This window comes from Athalia rosae, chromosome 4 (assembly GCF_917208135.1).
Source record: "Athalia rosae chromosome 4, iyAthRosa1.1, whole genome shotgun sequence".
NCBI classification, from domain to species: domain Eukaryota; kingdom Metazoa; phylum Arthropoda; class Insecta; order Hymenoptera; family Athaliidae; genus Athalia; species Athalia rosae.
In genome coordinates this window covers 16,165,160-16,185,812 of record NC_064029.1, presented here as the reverse complement: position 1 = coordinate 16,185,812, position 20,653 = coordinate 16,165,160, and the positions used below count along the sequence as shown (strand labels likewise).

Sequence of the window (20,653 nt, the reverse complement as noted above, 5' to 3'; positions counted from 1 at the left end):
TGACAGGACTGTGATCAATGTTTTTTGGTTCGTTGGTCAGGCCTACAAGAAAGGCCCTTCGTATTTCGCTGCAGTTCCTGCAATTCGTTTTTCCCTCTCTTTTTTTCCCCATCGTCCCACTCTTTCCTTTCCACCTCAATCCGGAGAGTTCGCCAAATCTTTTTTGCGGGGGGGGGGGGGGAGAGGGAAATTTCGCGCTACCGATATTTCGATCGCTTATTTCAAATTTCGATTCGCGATAACGCCCTCGTCGGACGAATCTCATTGGAAATTGGGAAAAAAGTCTCGTTGGCCATCGACGTCGTGTTGTCTACGAAAAACGGGCGGACGATAATTTTCGATCACAGGCGTTCGCGCGATATTAATTTTTCAGCATCGGCCAACGAGCGAGAGAGGAGAAATCGCGTGTACGTTATTATACCCGAGAGTGTGCGAGCTTTCGAAAGTGCAGCTTGATCGGTTAGCGATTATTTACACTTTCTGTAATCCGCACGATATATCCTTGCAACGTATCGATAATCGTCTCGAAATCGACCGACTCCCCCCGGGAAGTAATTCGGCTCGAAAAACGAGGGGAAAAAAAATAAAAATAAATATCAACTCGAACGAACTTCCGAAGCCCATGAGAATTAGGGAACGAGAATTCCGACGATCGATTCCGATCTATAATTCATCCGGCGAAACGAAGGGTGAAAAAATCCCAAGGAGTACACCGACGATATCTGCGTACCCTACGTAAAATCTATCGACTCCCCTCGTTCGAATTTAAAATCCCTGCACTTCCTCGATAGCGCGCATAATCGTTTAAAGGCTGTGAGTTTAGCCGGTGCCGGTGCCGGTGGTGGTGGTGCTGTTGCGTTGCACCGGCAGAACTGGTATATCAACTGGCTTTGGACGAGGTAAAAAGGCGTATAAAAATTAAGCGAAAAAAAAGCGAGAGAGAGATGAAGATGAAGAAGAGGAAGAAGAAGAAGAAGAAGAAGAAAAAGAACGGCGAAGGGAAACGGTAAACGTTACGTATACCGAATGGGTTATGTATATGTATAATACATAAATATATATATATACACGTAACGAACTCGGGGGAAATATGAAAGAAATTTATCATCAATTCTCGCTGCATCAACTGCACAGCCCAAAAGAATAAGGAGAAAGAGGAGGAGGAGGAGGAGGAGGAGGAGATTCGCGAGATCGGTCTTAGCTCCATCTTCCTAATTTGTTTCCTTGTAGGCAGCGGTTGTTCTTAATCTTTTTATTTCTCCTCCTTTTGATTCATTTCACTGCACACTTGTCTTTCATTTCATATTACACCGCGCTTGTGCATTTCGGTTCTTTTTCCCCCCTCTCTCTATCGCTCTCTCACTCAATTTTTTACTCTAATAACTAAAAAAAACTTTTCACGCTGCTCTCACATTGTTTTGAGAAGTAATTTTTACTTCCTGATCGCTGTTTTTTTTTCCCTTTCTTTCTTTTCTTTCGCTAAGATTCGAAGGATCTTAATTTCCATTTCTCGTATGTACGTATCCCCAATCTCATGTCATAGCTGTGCGTGAATTTTTTCTTCTCATTCAAATTCAATTTAATTGTAACGGCTGTTGGAATACAGAAGAAGTGAGGAAAAAATTGTAAGAAAGAAAAAAAAAAATCGAACGAAACGAAAAGAACGTAATTAGGGAAAAGAGAGAGAGAAAGAAAGAATAAGAATGAAAGGAAAGGAACGAAGTCCGTTAGATCGTATCTAGAATATCATTTAGAATTGTAAGAGGTGGCCGCATGTGCACACAACGAATGTAGGTACACGTACAATGAGTAATACTATGATCACAGTTAGGTCAAAAGGTAAATGAAAGATAAGTGCGATGACCCATCCGAGCTTATTTCCATATGTACGTATAATATTTATCGCGAGATGAGGACGACGACGATCGTTTCGTCGATCGATGTGTGTGCGCGTAACGTGAAATTAAAATGATTAAAAACGAAGAAATGAATCGAAAGAGTTGAGTGGAAAAATAAAATGATGTAGAATTTTGATCGAGTCCCCGAAAAACTTACACATTCGAAAAAAAAACTAAAAAGAAAGAACGCGCACACGTACGTACATGCAAACCATATATGCAACGTAAATTTGTCGTTGGGAGAATTCGTTTGACCTCATAGCAGCCGGATATATAAATCTATCTAAAAATTCAGAGTGTTTTAACCAAAGCCGGGTTAGCTAGATGTTATTGGACGTCGTCCACTTCAAAACCTGCAGCTGAAAAAGTTTTCAACCTAACCCAACACGATGGATGGTGTAGCGTATAACCAGCTTGAATGCTGTAACGGCACTTTGCATAAGTGTGCGTTCGTACGTATGCGGTACGTGTGTGAGATTTTTTCATTTCTTTTTTTTTTCTTTTTTTTTTTTGTTTTTTTTCTTTTTTCAAAGTGGAGGTGAAACCGCTGAAGACCAACGGAGAAAACAGCGCGACGTAGCACATACGCTGAATATTTTAGAATATTCGAAAAATATAATATTCATCTCACTCGAGGATTCTAAATTTTTTAACATCGAAATCGCTTCGCTTTTCTGGTTTCCAATTTTACGAGAGATCTTCAATTTGTCCCAAGTTTTTCCAAGGGACCTTCTTCCTCTTTTGTTCGAATCTAATATACGCGACGACGCTGCGGAGACACACAGAATAACGAAAAAACTGAAAACGGAAACAGGAGTCAAGGAGAGAAAATCATTACCGAGGTGGTCTAGGGTCTTTAACGGAGAAAAAGGATTTCGACCGCCATATTCTCTGCGAATACGATTCGGATGATATTCGCATGAAATTAACGGTGATTCCGATAAGAATCCGGTCTCCTAATTAATTGAGTGGTGGCATACGTGATTCGATATCGATACGTTGAATCGAATAATCGAGTGTTAAATATATTCTTAAACATCCTACGTCCAGTTATAGTTATTATGGCTCTTTCAGCTCCTTTTCGAGTGCCACGCGACTGAAAAGAGATGATTATCTCGCGATACCTTATGCATGTATGCTTCGGTAGCGGGCAACCGTGGCTAAATTTATTCATTTATTTATCTATTTATTTTTGTTTTTGATTTTTTTTTCTACAACCTAAATTGCTACCGTTTACGAACAATCGATTGCAAATAGTGAGAGAAGGGGAGCGAAACGATGAGAATTAATATTGATACGTCGTCGATGAAATTTTTGTAGATCGTACAGATAGAAGATATGAATGACAACTCTGAAAAATCGTACACAGGGTGGTCCAAAAATGAAATTCGACCGATTCTTAAATCTTCGTTAAAACTGAGCATTTTCTTTTTCGTAGGAACTGAAGAACGAGGTTTTTATTTCGTTGTCAAATTGAAGAAAAAAAAATGATAAAAAAGCGCGAAATTGATAGGCAATTGCGTCGAACGTTCGTTGTGGTCGTCTGGCGTTGAATTTTCGGGAATAATTCATTCCCAAGTTCGATTTCGACCACCGTGTACATTGCTTAGTCGAATTATTAATGAAAATAACCGCATGCGCGCCGTCGAATATGAATAAATGTAATATAATTAATATCTGCGTAATTCAGGTGCGCGGGATGTGAACAAAAAAAAAAAAATATACGTTTAAAAGAATCTCAACACACAAAACATGTACGATGCCCACTCGAGCTTTTCTTTTTACTCGAATTTCGAAAGTTTTTTTTTTCTCTTCTTTTTCTTCCTTCTTCTTAATATTTTTTTCATTTTTCACCGGAGAGCAGTCGTTTATTATCTTTCTCATTCCTTTTTTTATTCTTAACCGTGAACATGACCAGAATATGAGACGACCTTGACTCCGATTCTCTGAGAGTAAAATAATTTTGTACATAATGTACTCAATTATTTTGCGTATACATATATGTACACCTGTATGAACACACACAGAAGCACGTACATAGCACACAGCCACACAACGTATAATTACATATCTATAGAAAAGATTGAGTGTAATTTCGCCGTAGATTTGCACACCGAGCTTCTAGTGTCTGCGAGTAGATTAGGTACGGTTTAACGCAGTTCACGGTTCGCGGTAGCTTGAACACGATGGCTATTATCGCAGAGCGAATTAATACCGATTTAATTTTGCGAAAAAAAGAATAGAAAAGAGAACAAAAAAAAAAAGAACGAACCGAGAATGAAAAATGAGAAAAAAAAAAAAAAATAGTAAAAATGGAAGAGAGTTACGTAACGCCGTGTACAATATCACAATGGTTTACACGTATGATCCACACCTGCGTGGAATAAAAATAAATGTGTAACAAAATCACATTTCATCCGGTGATTCCGGGTAACTCACACTTCTTTTTCCGTACAACACACGTTGTACAACACGTACACGCGTTATTATAAACGTGATAAACTAACGCGGTGAAAATTTTCCATTGGCCGAACAAAACGTACGAATTTTCTTTTTTTTTTTTCTCATCAAAACCAAATTGGGAATTCACGACGAAAAGAAGTAAAACAGTTAAACGAAACAGAAAGAAAAAAAAAAAACGATTCACAATCCGTTACGGTTTTCCAAATTGACGGTTCCATTTTCACGGTCGCTTTTCAGTCTGCTACGAAATGGAAAATCAAATTTGACGGGTTTCGAAAAATTTGCACGTGCGCTACTCTCCTCGATAAAACATCACATCGTATCGATGAAATTTCGCAATGTTCGTGAATAATTTATTTATTTATTCAGTTTTTCCTTCGTCCGATTCTGTGCAGAAATATTGAACAACTGTCCAACTTATTCGTGAGAATTTTATTCATTTCCCACAAGTTGAATCGCCCTAATTTTTATTACGACTTTTCAATAAAAATCGCGTATCCACAGATCGCAGTGGGGTAGGTAAGGATATACGTGTAGCGGTAAATTGGATGAAAATAAAAAAAAAAAAATCGGAAGGAAAAAAAAAATGGAAAACTCAATAAATAAAACAAACGATCAATGAAGGAAATAAATTTCTTCTAATTAGCGCTTAATAACGGCAAATTAATCTGTCATATACGTACGAATAGCTAATTAGTTTACCTCTTTTTGTCATTCGATCTGGTTCCCCGTTTCGCAATACGATTATAAGTTCGATTTACGCCTCGTTCGAACTATATCACGTCGTATCTATTCGATGTGTTTTTAAAAAAAAAAAAATCTCCGATGATCGCATACCGTTAAAAAAGTATGGAGCCTAAAAGATCGTTGAAACAAAATGAGTAGTTTCTTTTTGCCTCATGCTTTTTGAATAAATTTTCTGTTTTCGCGGACGATAACCTCGGGTATCTCTGATCGTTAATCATGACTGGTATTCCACATGCCAAATCACATTCGTCCAATCAACGATCATCAATATATTAGACTAGTATTATCCCAGAATAATTTCTCATGATCGCTGTCAAAATTTTTTATAATGGACGACCACTCATCCTCCCGAATATTTTACACGTAATCTTCGTCGCATCGTCACGATTTAGGTACCTATAGTAGGTACGTACAGAGAAACTAATCACTGTAATTGTCATAAAATTTATACCTCACATATTTTTGACAACCTTACAGTCAACAACGCTTTTAATCTTTGACCAAATTACCACCTTACTTTTCCCCAATTTTTCATCTTTCCAGTCCAGATTCGAGCGACGAATTTCGGGGGAGAAAGGGGGTAGGCAATCGATGCAAAATTTCGTGATCAATCGTTCGACAAAATGGCGGAAGAAGAGAAAAAAAAAAATCGCACGAAAAGCTCCGAGCTTTTCGAGCCAGCTGCACCGACGAACTCCCTAATAACAAACGAAGTCGGTCAAGTTCAAGAGAAATCGTTAGACCTAGTTACGCTTTTAAAGATCCTCGGGGCCATCGCGGCAAATATAATAGGTAGGTTAATGTCACGGAAAGCGAGCGTTAGAAATCCACATGACGAGCTCGGAGAGGCCATCGAACTCTGGACATAATACGTACACTTATGTATACGCAAGTATTATACATAAAACGAGAGGAGAACCGCGAGTTAAACCGGGTCAACTAATGAGTTGATTTTTGAATACATTTAAAACCAAAAAAAAAAAAAAAAAAAAATTGCTCCTTTTTTTTCTTTTTCTCTGTTCACCGTAGGTATTTAAATTTGTCGCTGCCTCCTAATTGCGAAACGAAAATAAATAAATATATAAATAAATATATAAATAAATGAAATATACGATAATCAATTCAACCGAACGAGCTATTTGAGTTATGGAAAAATTTAAGACAAGTCGTATAGATATTGATGCACACTTCAATTTTGGGCTAAATGCGCCTTAAAGCGATTAGCATAGATCCTAAGTTATTTTAACATATCCGTGGGAGTTGGCGCGCGAACATATTCGCGAAACGTTGTAAGCTTAAATGGGTGGTACACACATACGTACAGAGGTGTACACTTATAAATACCTGCAAATTATGTTAATCTTACTGCAGTATATCGAGTGTACTTATAAGACTCAAGTACATACGTATTTACAGATATGTATAAAAGTAAATATATTTATGCTAATTTTTTTTCGAAGCCCGATGGCTCCTAGTATTGAAATATATATAGAAATATGTGCACACCCATATAATAGTTCTCTCGTAGGTCTTCCGGTCGATCAAACACCGTGTCGAGTTATCCTTGAAAAAAGTGTGCCGATTTCACATAACTTGTTAGTCGATTTCGATTCAAAAGAAAACGAGCAAAAAAAAATTGTTCAATTTCAAACAAAGATAATGTAGGTGCATGCTGGAAATAAAAAAAAAAAAAAAACTCTCCTTTTACCAAATTTTAATCCAATGTACCGATAATTATGATTCGGTTCTAAAAACCGAAGGTTATGAGTAAGACGCTTCAAAAATTATCCGATTCTCTATCACTCTCGATTTCGTTGTAACAATTTTTTTACTTTTTGTTTGGAAGAAACTTTCTAATTCTAACGGCTCCGCGCCGTTCGGCTAACCCGGCGAAATCGAGAGTGTAATTAATCATTTGAATTGAATTTCAATTTCTAGAACAATTTTATTTTTTCTCTCTTCCTTTTTTCGAACCCGAGCAGCTGAATTTTGTTTTATCTCTTCTCGTCCTTTTATTCTCCCAGAATTCAATTCCCCTTGTTCCTCCAAGGCCGCGAATTTTTGTCGACGCGGATCGAATTATAGGTGGCACATAACGCGATATGTACACGTATTTACGTGATCGGGATTGATCGATCGACTGTGTTTCGTAGGTAGATAAATTTGCTAAAGACCGGTAACCAGCGGGTGACGAATTGGAAGTAATCAAACTCGCAGCCGGATCTTTGTACCCCGAAAGACAAAAAGAAGTGAAATAAAAAGAGCGCGTAAAGTGGAGACGTACACAACGGACAAATGGCGATACAGTTGGTACATAGCATGTCCAGCGATGAGTGTGTATAAAAATGAGACGAGCCGGCACACGGCAAATGAAAAATTAATGTTACAACTGAAATCGGGGTTGCGGACATTGAACGAATGGAATTTTACGGATTGATCAGCGAAACCTGATTGGTCGTGAGGGGCAAAACGAAAAAAAAAGAAACACCAAAGTAGATATCAACCCAAGTGACATTACGGTCTTACCACGTTATTTGCTTAATCCAAAACTCATCTAGCCACGCACGCAATTTCGAATATGAGTTTGTCAATTTCCATTTACTCGAAAAAAAAATTTCTTCATTTATTTTTCTTTCTTTCAAGTTTTCTACTTTTTTTTCTCTTCTCATTTATTCATACGTTCGTTTCCTTTTTTTTTTTTTCCTCTTTCCCCCCCATTTCATCCGGTGTACGGTGAACGCGGTGACCGAATGGACCGCGGATAAAATGTGCCATAGGTGTATAGCTACCTTTTAGCAAAGGAATATATTGCGGGTGGGTGGGGATAGGTCATGGTCGGAATAGTTTATCAACGCTGGATGTTACGTGCGCGTGAATCATCATCGACGAATTAAACGATCCGCGTATTTTCGATTTACCGTTAGAAGTTTTTTTTTTTCTCTCATTTATTCGAAACTCGGTTAATTCTAAGGTTAACATCGTCGCACACTCGCGCGACCGTTTAACAGTGTTAAAATAGAAAGCCCCCCCCCGCAACAGACGAACACCTACTAAACGTATTTAAACTTTGAATGGCACGTCGTCGTACAGTGAGGCGACCTCGATTTAATATAAATCTTGACCTGCCTCAAGCCATTTCGTATTAACAAAAATATACCTACTCCCATCATCACTCGTTAGAGAATGTATACGAAATTTATGATTATAATTATCATTATTATCATCATCATTATAATCCTCATGGCCAGAACGAAATCGGGGACACACATAACATTACGAACGTTCTAACCGGTTGAATAAATTAAATTGAAAGAAAAAAGAAACGAGAGAAAAAAGAACAGAGAAAAAAAGAATCAACTCGAATTTGTTGAGCTGGATTCATAACGAATCTTATTCGGCATTTATCACGTGCAACGTGGATTGAAATTTTTATTTAATATTTATCTCCTCGATCCTAGAAAAATATATTATTTTTTTTTTTTTGTTCGTCGCAAGGAAATATACGAATCGTGCGTCGGCACGGTGACTCTATATCTTACGACACGAAGAAATTTTTGACTTTTTCATCACGTTCGCGTTTTGAATTTTGTTTGGTTTTTTTTTTTTTTCTTTCGTTTTTTATCGTTCATTATTGCCTTACTTTACTCCGGTGATATAGTTCACCTGGGGTATTCTAAACGTGAGACTCGAACTACGTCTAGGTTGCCTCGGTATATTACATATAATATTCATGGGTGTGTATACGGAGGTACATATGTATCTTCGAGAGACCATTTTTCGTCCCTGTAAAATTGCTGTCACGCCACTATACGTGACGCGGTTCAAGGATCGCCTTGTTCGATCGCCTTTGTATTTCTTATATATATATATAAGTGTGTTTAGAAAAATATATATGTATGTGCATACGTACATCGCGGTATATACTTAGAACGAACATATCCTATCCTGACCTGGTCCAGTTCACTGGACCCTGTTAACGAGAGATTTATTTCATTGTCTTCGAAAAATGAAGTGAAAAAAAAAAAATTGTTAAAAAAACAAAAATAAATAAATAAATAAGTAATGATAATGATGATAATGATAATTATATTCTGCGGTATTCCTTCCTGGAACTTTTAACCACGTATATTTCATACCGTCACGATGATATTTAGTAATAATTAGCGTGGCTGTCGATCTTTTTCTAACCATCATTATAATACGTTATTATATTTATCATAAAAGCTTCTCTACAGACCAGATACCGTGTACATACGAGAACAACAATTCCTGCGGGCGGTTTTTTAAAATCAACTTGTGGTCACTGACCTCGAAATTCGCGCTTTGTGTGCAACGTATATAACTATGTACGCAATTATTCTCTGTCTTTGAGAATTGCGGCTTTAACGCTTCCCACGTCCTCCTCTTTCCCTCTCCTTTTTTTCTCCCTCATCTTCTCCGTCTCTTCCCTTCTCCTCTCTGGAATTTTCGTGCACACTATCGCTCCTGCCTAGTATAAGGTACGCAACAAAATTACCATCCACCGGGGGGGTTGTCTTTTGCGCATACATATGCACGTCAAAAACTTCATTCTATTGCCACGCGAAACCGCAACGTTAACTGCAGCCATCAACGAAACTTACGGCCAAAAAGCATTTTGCACGATACAACTTCCGGTATCTTGTACATTACGTTCGTCTCTCGATTTTCGTTGAAATTGTATGGACAATTTTCCCGAACCTGTTCATTCGAATTCAACAGCGAAGGGATGAAAAATGCGACAGAAATCCGCGCAAATTTTACCGTTTCCGATCGGTTATTAGGTTGGTTCTTGATCTGCGAAATTTTTTTAATTTTCCGTTACACTTCACGGTGTCATGGGTGATAGAAGATGCAAAAATTGAATTACGAGATGCCTTTTTTTTTCTCACAGTTTTCCGCTTCTTCGGGGGTGCGAAAATTTCACTTTATCCAGAGGAACGAAAATCACCCTGCGTGAAAATCGATTTTCAATTTTCCCCATTGCGTTTTTTGTTGCCTATAATCTCAGTGGTACGAAAATCAGGTGGAACCGTTGCCTGCGCAACTCGCGATACCGTGTGTTACGTCACGTTGCGATTTTAGCCTCGGCGATGGTCCGGTCTATCTTGACCTTGGTGAATTTTATCTTCATCCTTTTTTCATTCTTTCCTTTTCTAGTCTGGCCTCGGAGTTCGTCTAGCATTCTAACGCGGTCGTATTTTTTTATACTTACAGCGTACATTATAAGGTAGGTAACATTATAAAGAGACCTTGACGTGGGTCGAATTACTGTACCTGAAATTTCCCCCCGCCCCCCTCCTCTTGTCATACATCACCTTACGTAATTACATTTACTATTACAGGCGCACGTTATTCACACTATTGTACAATAAATAAAATCTTTTGAAAAAATTCCAAATAATTTTCGCTCCAATTTACGATACTTCTTCATTTTTGCGTTTCCTCCCCCCGATCGTGGTAAAAAATATAAAACAAAAAAAAACAAAAAACTACCTTCATAAATCGTCGATCCAGTTGAAAAAAAATTTACGGACTTCGTCATGGTCAGCTGGATACAATATTCGAAAAAACTATTTCATTTTGCCTTTAGAATATTTTTCGTTCCTCTTTTATCAATCGTTTTTCCACATTCACCATTTTTTTTTTGGGTTTAACTCAATTCGATTCGATGGTTATTATTAAAGTTTACAATTATAATTCCTATCATCGCACACAAGGCGGAATATACCTAAGAGTGTGAAAAAAATTGCTTTTTATTTTTGATACGTGCGGTAAAAAAGCAAACGAAAAATACGAACGAAAATTTTCATTCTCAGCGACGATTTCGTTAAGAGCAGAAAATACCGCAAAAATGTTTCATAATTCAGCAAAATAATCATGATATTCGACTTAGATAATATCCGCGCGAGAGACTAGAACATAGAAAAAAGAAATAGTAGAAGAAGTAGAAAAAAAAAAGTAGGTAATGAACAATTTTTCTGGCGTGCCATTAGAAGAGAATGAAGGTTAACCGGCTGTGTCTATAGACTGTGGGTTACGTTGGGTATGGTTAGGTGTGTTTCGACTGTTAGATAATACGTAAAATAAGAAATAAACCAAAGATGCTAAGATTAACGATTACGTAAGAGTGGTAACGTCGAAAAAGGAAGACGCGATGCTTAGATGTTCGATTAGAATTCTCCGGTCCGCGCAGCACATCTCGAGCTACGAATTCGAATTGAAAAAGGTAAAAAACGGAGTGAGAACGAGAGAAAAAAACGAAAGAATCAAGACGAAATATAATTGACGCGACGGTTACGTGTGTTAGACTGAAAATGTCAAGGATAAAAACACCTTGATTTCGCACCGCCTATGCCTCTGATCCACATAATGCCCGTGATTGATTACTGTCTTATGTCAATCCGTCACGTTTTGACCGTCTGCCACCTCTAACGGTCTTTAAAAGATCATTGCCTTGAAACTTTGCTGACTAATCCCGGTAATTATCATTTACCGCGAACCCGATCGACGCGAGAAATCACTATTATATTTTCTCAGCATTTTTTTTTTTTCCTCATCTCGTGTTCGAAAAAAACAGAAACCCATTTCTGGTATCATATAGTTCGGACTATCCCAACCGGACGATGACGTGATACTTCTAATGAAACGCGACATCGAATATATTTGCAACGTACGATTTCCCTTTTTTTTTCTAGTGGAAATAAAGAAGTTTTTTAATCCATAAATCTATTCGATGATCGATACGCTGTATTTAGAGATTGAAAAAAAATGCCCTCTGATATAAACTGCAATTCTGCAGCGTCGGGGATCAGAGGTAAAAAAAATCAAACCTATCTTTGAAAAAAATAAATCAAAAAAGTAACGCCAAATTTCGAAATAGAGAGAATTCGCATCGCGACGTACCGTGTACGACGTACATATATATTCGTCAAACCGCGTTACTAACCTACGCTCACGTAGTCACGTGTTGTTTGCATTTTTATACGGCGTTTTTTTTTTTTTTTTCTTTTTTCTCTTCATTTTATTCATTTCGTTTTATTTCGGTATGCAGTTTTTTTTTTTGATTTTTTTTTTTTTTTATTTTCCTCTACTTGTTTTCAGTATGCTAATGACTACGGATAAATAACCTCCGGAGCGAAGACGCGATACGATTCTATCTCTATGATGGAAATTCTCTATGAATTTGTTGAATGTGTTTTACATAGAAATTTTGGACACACATCATCGGTGTGTGTCGCACCGCAAGTAAATTAAGTCCGATGAGCTCCGTACGAAAAGCTGCTGAATAAATTGTACGATGAAAGTTCTTTTTTTCTCTTTTTTTCCATTTTTCTAACTCTTGATTCGACATACGCGTAACCTTCTCCGGTGTCACTAACCCAGGCTTGCGGTTGCTATGCAGAAACGTTCTAACAGCCTGCGATTTACACTCGAATAATCCGAGCCGGAATTCTTTCTCTTTAAAAAGGCCGGATGAAGAGGGGAGAAGAAGCTCTAATCGCCACATCGTCAAACATGAGGCCAGAAAAATTCCGACTCGATAGCTACACAGAAATGCATGTACTTATCCGAATGACGTCTACGATCGGTTTTCGAATCTCCATTTTCAATGCCTCTACCTTTTTTTCCCCTCCATTGTTCTTTTCCTTCATTTTTCCAGGATCTTTGATCCGGTTGAAGAAAATTGAAGAAAATTTCGGAGCTTTTTTGAGCCTCGATTTGGCTGAGATTTCGTCGCTATCGGCTGAAAAAAAAGCTCGCGAGCTTTTCAGGGCAAGAACGGAGCATTTCGAAGACTTACTTTTTTCTTTCGATCGTTTTTGCCCACACCCGATCGGTTTCGGATGAAATTTTACGTATTTTATCGGGTGGGCGATCGTAACACGTTGTGTATATTTATTTGAGCTGCGGTTGAGTCATACTTGACGCCTGAATTTTCTATAATTACGCGTGAAATTCGTTAGCCTTGTAATGTCACTAACCTATGTTACCGTGCAACAGAGAGACCAGTCTAACAGCCGGCAAATCTAACCAGAGGCAACACCAGCCGCGACCACTTCGACTGGTTCCTTCGACCAATTCTCGTTCGTTCGCTCGCTCGTTCGTTCGTTTGCTTACGTTCTCTCCAAGCAATGTTATTCTAAACACATGAGCCAGACTTCCGTCTCGAATAACCTTGAACTAACGCGACATCAGACGGTTCGCATATTTCGTAGCGAGAGCTGAGACGAGCTTTTATAATATCGAACACCTTATCGTATACGCAGATTATAATTATCGTCAAATATGTTACGCGTGTTTACACACCTCGCGTTTTATAAGTGAGGAATGATTTTTATTCGTCGCGAGAAACCACCTACATATTATATTCCAAATTCTTTCGCATTCGAGTTGACAAAATTTAAGTTTTTTCACAAATCATTTCGATGACCTTTGCAATGTTATCTAATACTTTGGATGCTCGGCTTGAAGATTTTCTTTTTTCTTCAAAATCAACCCATTTTTTTTGTTCATTTCGCAGAGAAGAGGAAAATCTTCAATCTCCAGTCTGAGCTTGATGAAAAATTCATTTTCCCCCAAAAAAATGAATAAAATTATCCCAAACTCGAGGGTTTTCTCGTGACGTTCTTCAATTTATTTTGACATTGAATATTAACGCGGACGGTAAGATATACACAGGTAGACCTGGTGGCGCACATGAGATACATGACCTACCGTATTTCGAGGAACGTTTCTTTTAACTACCAAATTTTTTACCTCTTTATGCTTTTGGTTTTTAATTAGCTCAGATATGATGTTATTATATATTCAAACTAAAATTGTGCCAAGGTTAACTGCTATGACTTAAAACGAAAAAAAAAAGGAAAAGAAAAAGAAGCAATTTCGGTTACACATGCGAAAATGTATAGAAGGGGAAAAAATTGATTTGTACGAATTTTTTGGGGGAATCGGATAATAACGATACATCGCAATGAATCAAAGTTCCACGTTATTGTACGGAGTTGTCGCGGTTATAACGCGTTGGGAAAAGAATCTATCGCCGTTATATTGCGTGGAATGCATTCCGCGGAGTGCGAATAAGTATATAATGTAGTTTATATATCTATAGATAGATGTGTACGTATAGTCGGGCGGGAGGAGATAAGAATTGCAGGCTGTGTCTAGCCGGCGCAGGAAGTATTGCAGACGTGTTTAGATTACTTTGATAGTTTAATTCTGATACGCGATGTTTGCGCCACACAATATATGACTTGTATATCTGTATAGAAAATACGTACGCGTACGTACGCGCGACAATCCATACCTAGAGTGGCTATATCTCGACCGATGTGCAAGTGCAAATATATATTTTATTTTTTCATTTCATTTTATTTCATTTTGTTTTTTATTTTTTATTTTTATTTTTTTTTTTTTCGTTCATTACGGACGCGATTGTACACGTCCACACGCGAGTACCTCGTGTTAGGTAAATCGGAGCTGCACACACGTAGAACCATAAAGTCGATACAATAAGTGACGAAATACTTTTGACATTATTGTACGTCCTTACGGATTTATTTATCGCGATAATATGTCATCGTTGCTCTACCATCGCTCGTTATTGATATCCCATTTGGTGTTATTTAAAAAAAACTTTTCGTTCCTCCGTACCTTCCGGATTATTTTTATAAAGTCGTCCTTTCGGCGAACGGTCATGTTTATTCATAGGCGCGAGATATTTTTAATATCATTATCCGCCGAAATTCCTATTCCAGGTTCAAGATCTTCGGCAAATAACCGGTTCTCCGGTTTTTTACATTCTAAGTCAGATTTTTTAGGTGAATTTTTCATCACGGGCGCCACTCGGAATAACGAACTCAATCTGGTCTTCGGAGAGAAGGATGAGAGTTTATCCCTCCGATCGATTGAAAATCTGAAAAATTCGTACTTTTTTTTTTCTCGGTACAAAAAAACCGTGGGAATACAGTTCCACGATCGGCGGATCAAAAAACTGACTTCATTTTTTATTTATCAATATTCTTGTCACAAACTCAAAAAAAAATAATGTTAACGAGATATACGCTCTCTGAATAATACTAATCTCAGAGAACTCGAGTTGAAGAAGTTTACTTTCGAGTTGAATATTTCAATCCCGAAATAATATGTTACTACGATGCGGTTAGTAATAACTCTTGATGTCTCCACGGTTCATTTTCGAAACAATTAATTTTTGCCTAAAACTTTCAGCCGTTTAACAAAACTTTCCACGTCTCATCTTCGAGAGAGAAGTAGAATCGGCTTTGAACATTGAGAAAAATTTTCGGGAATCTTTAGAAATTGTCGCGATCGATCGATCTACTTTCGAGGTTCAAAAATCATGGGAGTTAGTCGAGCATCACATGCGGTTTATTGTGTAGAATTATTCGAGTTCCATCTTTAATGCGCGATACGTATAACGAGCGGTAATCGAAACTCGATAATCTTATCGGACGTCGCATTAAGGTTGACAGTAAGTGAGCATTACGGGTATGCGTGATCGGGAGTAACTTTTAGTTCTCCATGAACTTTATATGTATATAGACATATATTTACACACGTACACACGACAACGATATCGTATTTAATTTATTTATTTATTTATTTTTTTTTTCGTCTCTTCATGCACCGCATTTGGTCCTCGGTATTCGAAATTTTGCAAGGTGAAAGGCCTAAGAAATATAGGACAGCGCTACACCGAGCAGCATCACCATCGGCATCGGCATCGGGATCGGCATCGGCGGCACGATCAATTCGCGTGAGATTTCTTTGTGGGTAGCCAGAAACTACATGTAGTTCGCAAACCACGCGGCCGTCCGGCCGGCCTCTTACCTACCTCCTCTGTCTCCCGGTCCACCAGCCGACGTCATGACTCGCGGGCGTGTATATCGCGACTTGGCGTCGCGTCGCCCTGGCGTCTCTTCTTTTCAAAGGATATTAAATACGCGTTCCACCGTACACGTACGTTTTTGCCACGTATTGTATTCAACTCCGCGAGATAACGCGCTTACTGAGAATTTTTCTAATAGGAATTAACCGCGCGAAAATCACCCCCGTTTACCGGAAGCAACGCGACGTTGTACAGGAATGGAGGAACCTTTTTTGTCCTAGAACGACAAATTCCGTTATCATCGACATTTTCGCTATTGTACGGAAAATCATCTGCGATGATTAAAAATGAGGCGAAGGAACTGGATTACGAAAAGCTTGAAAAATTTCTTGGTCAAATATTTGACCGGTGAACGAAAGAATGTTTTTTATCTTCCGGAGAAAGTTTTTGATACACCTAACTAAAAATTGAAATTAAGTCGTGGGTTATGAGATTTCACTTTTTCAGATTGATCAATAAAACTCCGGAGAGTTCAATTATAATTGGACGAAACCAGTAATTTTCTCATTCGAATTTCAAGCTTCCTCAGAAATTAAAATATCGTTTCACTTCAACGTGATGTTACAAATAACTACGACAAGTAAATTTCAAATACATTTCTTTTTTCCCTATCCTCTTTGGTACGAATTTCTTTTTTACTGCAGGTCAATAAGATAGAATGAAAACCGTGTTCTAAAGATTTCTCTCCAGAAGTCCGGAGATCGTTTTGTACTCGGTTAGAAAAAAAGATGAAGAAATTTGAACACGATCATCACCGGAAGGTCAAAAAACTTGCTCGTTAATATCTGGACAAAAATCAAAGGAACGAACGAATCAAATAAACCAATTAAATCGAATTGGAATAAAGTAAAACACACGAGCGACACACAAAACCCCGCCGGACAAATCGGATACCGGTTCCGATATCATGTTTGCGGTTAGAAAAAAAAAAATCAAAAAATCCGGACGAAGCAGGAAATTTCATAATATAGTATAAAATTATTACAAATCTCTTGACATCCGACAATCACACCCGTTTCGCATAAAAATTAATCAAAAAATCAAAAAAATAATAACGAACGAACGAAACGATATAAGATACATCTAATGATCCGATGATTTTTTTTCCTTCAAAAAGTCCAGAGAATCGAAAAATAGAAAAGAGAAAAAGAATGAAACAGTACAATCGTCGAATCATGAGAATGATTTTTCGCTAACGCGTTGAAATTTTTCTCTACTCGATGAAATTTTTTCGGGCTTGGTATCAACGCGGTGGTAGAGGTGTTCTCCGATCGTTCGTGGATCTAACAGAGTTCTTCTCTCTGGACAGGAGCAACGTCCCTCGAATGCGCGGTCAGGGTCATCAGCCTCTGGCACGAAGTTTCGTACGTTTTATACACTTACGCGTAGATATAGGTATACGGTACACCTAGCCACGAAGCGCACGCGGGTCAGAAAAAAAAAGCAAAAAGAAAAAGGAAAAAGAAAAAAAAAAATACATTATTCCGGTTGCGTGTCATACGGGTAAAAGGATGCGGTGTATATGAAGTATATTATATAGTAGTATATATAGTTTATGTGTTGCGGATCTTATAGTTAGTCGCGCCTTAAAGACAATCAAAAAGTTGAACATTTTAAATAATGGAACTTCACGCCGGGCAACTTCCATATACGGTTCCTCTTTTCTTTTTATTCTTATCTTGCTTTTTGCAAACATCACTTCTCCACCTCTTCTTTTTCTCCGCTCAAACGTACGTACAACGATGCTACGGATGTAACAGATTCGCGTTGAAAATCTATAAGTCCCAAAGGTCGACAAAAAAAACAAAAAAAAAAAACAGACAAATCTCGAAGTTATCCCGCAGCATCGTTTTTAAGAACAGAAAAAGAGAGAAGTCGATCCGAATTACCGAAATTTCTTTTATTAAATGGTCAGTTGAAATGGCCGTAATGCACAGGTGATTCGACGGCAAAAAAAAATAAGCGGAATGAGAAAAAAAAAAAACCGATAATTCGGTGTCCCCGACGTGTTGGAAATGAGTTAGAATTACCACGTATTATATCGCTCGATGACTTGGCGTTAAAAGTTCCTCGCCTCGAACTTGGTTTCGATAACCTTGTATTCCAGATATACGTACGGAGTCAGTCAGTAGAACGAACGAGGCTATCGCGTCTAGCGTATCCGAGCGTTGTCTAACAACCGTCTAGAATTTGTCTAGCGACTGTCTGGCGCTAGACCTACAGACCGGTTCCACAGCGAGAAGTGAAAGGAATAACTTACGCCGCAAACACCGTTCAAACGCAACTTAACCAGACTCTGGTCAAGGTCTCTCTGTAGCTCGGATCGTCTCGCCACGCGAAATACACACCGAGTTCCTATTACCGCAACCTATTACAATATACCATACTTTGACTACTTCTATCATGGAACGACTATTTTTCGTTTTTTTCTTTTTCTCCCCGTTCTTTTTTCTTCTTATTCACGCTAACCAAATTGTCTTTCGTCTCGTGATTTCTGTTCTTATGTCACTGCACCTCTATTACATCTCTATGGAATTTTCTGAGCGTTCTTCCTTTTTTTTTTTTAATTTATCTTTTTACTTCGTCCACTTTTTCTAATGATTTTCGCTGCACGAATAAGGTGCAGGGTAGGAGAAGAAATATGTATATTTCTACGTCTCGTTTTCATCACTCATTTTCCACGTCTTTTCTTTCGATCCACGTGAATCGGGGTAACTTTTAACGAATGAAAAAAAAAAAAATGAGAACAGAAAGAGAGAGGGGATGAATTTTTCAGACAGTTTTTGGACTGAACTATTTTTTCCCCCTGATTTTTATTAATTTTTTGGGAGGCAACTGTACGTAACCAACGAACGAACTGAATTAATGGAAGTTTTTTTGTCGGTTACGCCCTTCTGGTTGCTACTCTTAGATTGGAATCATGAATTTTTTGATGTGATCTAGCAGGATGAAAATTCGGTGTCACGGTGTGTGCACCGGTGGAAAAATACAAAATTGCACCGCGAACGCGGGTGAAGGAAAAAAAAAGAAAAGAAAAAAAAGGAAGAATAAACGAATGAAAATAATTAATTAATTCAAAACAGCCGTGACTATCGACTCGTTAGCACTTAATGAAACTGTAAATTACCTCTGGTCATATTTAAAGCCGTGCATAGCGTGGAACAAATTGAATCAAGTAACATGCGCGCATGAGAATCGCGTCGTTGATCATCATCATCATCATCATCATCATCATCATCTTGACTATACATGGACCAATCTTTCTATTTTTCGTCATGCGGCTCAAGCTTTTATCCGAGATTAACGGACGCGGAAGGCAACGAGAATATTAAAAAAAGAATTCAAAAAAAAAAGAAAAACTTGAAAACATAGTTTAATTAAAAATAAATTTCAATATATGTACACCACACGTAGGTGTTACGTACTATCGTTCTGTTCGCTTAAGAAAAAAAAAAAATATCTATATATTTATGTATAAGTAATATATTTTTTAGAATACGTCTCACGTTATACGGTCCTTTGCTGTACTAATTAAAAAATAATTTCGATCAACGGGTCTATTCTGTAATAATGACGATGATAGATGAGAAATGAATTCCGTGTACATGGTAGAAAATAGAAGAAATTGAGTATTGTTAATTTTTTTTAGTTTCAATATCTTTCCGCATAGTTATTTATTTTGTTTCTTTCACTCCCGGTATTCTCCATCTCGGTTCGTCATCTACGCGCGCTTCGCAAATACCGTCAGAATTTTAAACGTCGAGCCGGACCACTCTCAACTTATTTATAACATGTATATACATGCGTACAATACGTATAGGTATTTGAACGGTTCAGAAGTAGGCGATACTTTCTGTTACCCACCTCTGTCTATCTTACCTGTACCGAAATTCAGGCTCACACATTATCATCTATAACGTACCCACACGCAAGCGATTCGAGAAAATGTCCAAGTATTAGATATCCAGACAGTCGTTGACCGCCGACAAGACGAAATACATTCTGCACATCTCGCGGCTTAGATTACATCATCTTCATCGGTCAACCATCATATTCGTGCACGGACTATACCCAGATGTCCGGTTGTATCGGGCTCAGGTATAACCGAACTGGGAGAAAAGGAATAATTTTTCAAAAATTCCATAGATCATGTCGTCGTCGTTTTTTTTCTTTTTCGCAACTTTACGAAGATATTCGTTCGGTTCACCTCTCCGTGAAATGGAAAATAGAAAAAAGAAAAAAAAAACGAAATAGAAAAAGCGATTAATATCGCGCTACCGACTGGAGTTCGAAAATTTTAGCTCATGAATAAAATAGCGATACGAATACACGCTGTGTAATAGACAGTTGAAATAAAGAGAATCGGGTAAACTTGCGAGTGGGGGCGAATGGAACGCGCGTAGTTTATGGAGAGAAATAAAAAGTAGAATGGAATAAAAACGTGAAACAATTTCTAGCTGTTTTATTTAGCTCGTAGTTTGTACACCACGTGTACATACGGTACGTAGATGCCGTAGAGACGTACACGGGAAGAATAAAAGTACACAGGGTTACGCGCATGTACGTAACTCCGTTGGTACGTACGTCGGTCCTGGATATCGGAACAAACAAAACTGTA

The 20,653-nt window shown here is 38.0% G+C and overlaps 1 protein-coding gene and 1 long non-coding RNA gene across 6 annotated transcripts in view; one reads left to right on the top strand and one right to left on the bottom strand.

Moving 5' to 3' along the window:
* LOC125500650 overlaps positions 1–18,480 on the bottom strand; it is a 36,818-nt gene extending 18,338 nt beyond the window's left edge. The window contains exon 1 of one of the 5 annotated variants that reach the window (XR_007278083.1): positions 18,066–18,480. This is a non-coding gene — a long non-coding RNA (uncharacterized LOC125500650). Of the gene's footprint in view, positions 1–13,111; positions 13,322–18,065 lie in introns of those variants that run through there. The other 4 variants (XR_007278085.1, XR_007278081.1, XR_007278082.1 and 1 more) reach the window with 4 other exon arrangements.
* The window catches only part of LOC105689997, an 83,966-nt gene that overhangs the window by 52,004 nt on the left and 11,309 nt on the right, over positions 1–20,653 (top strand). The window lies entirely within an intron of this gene.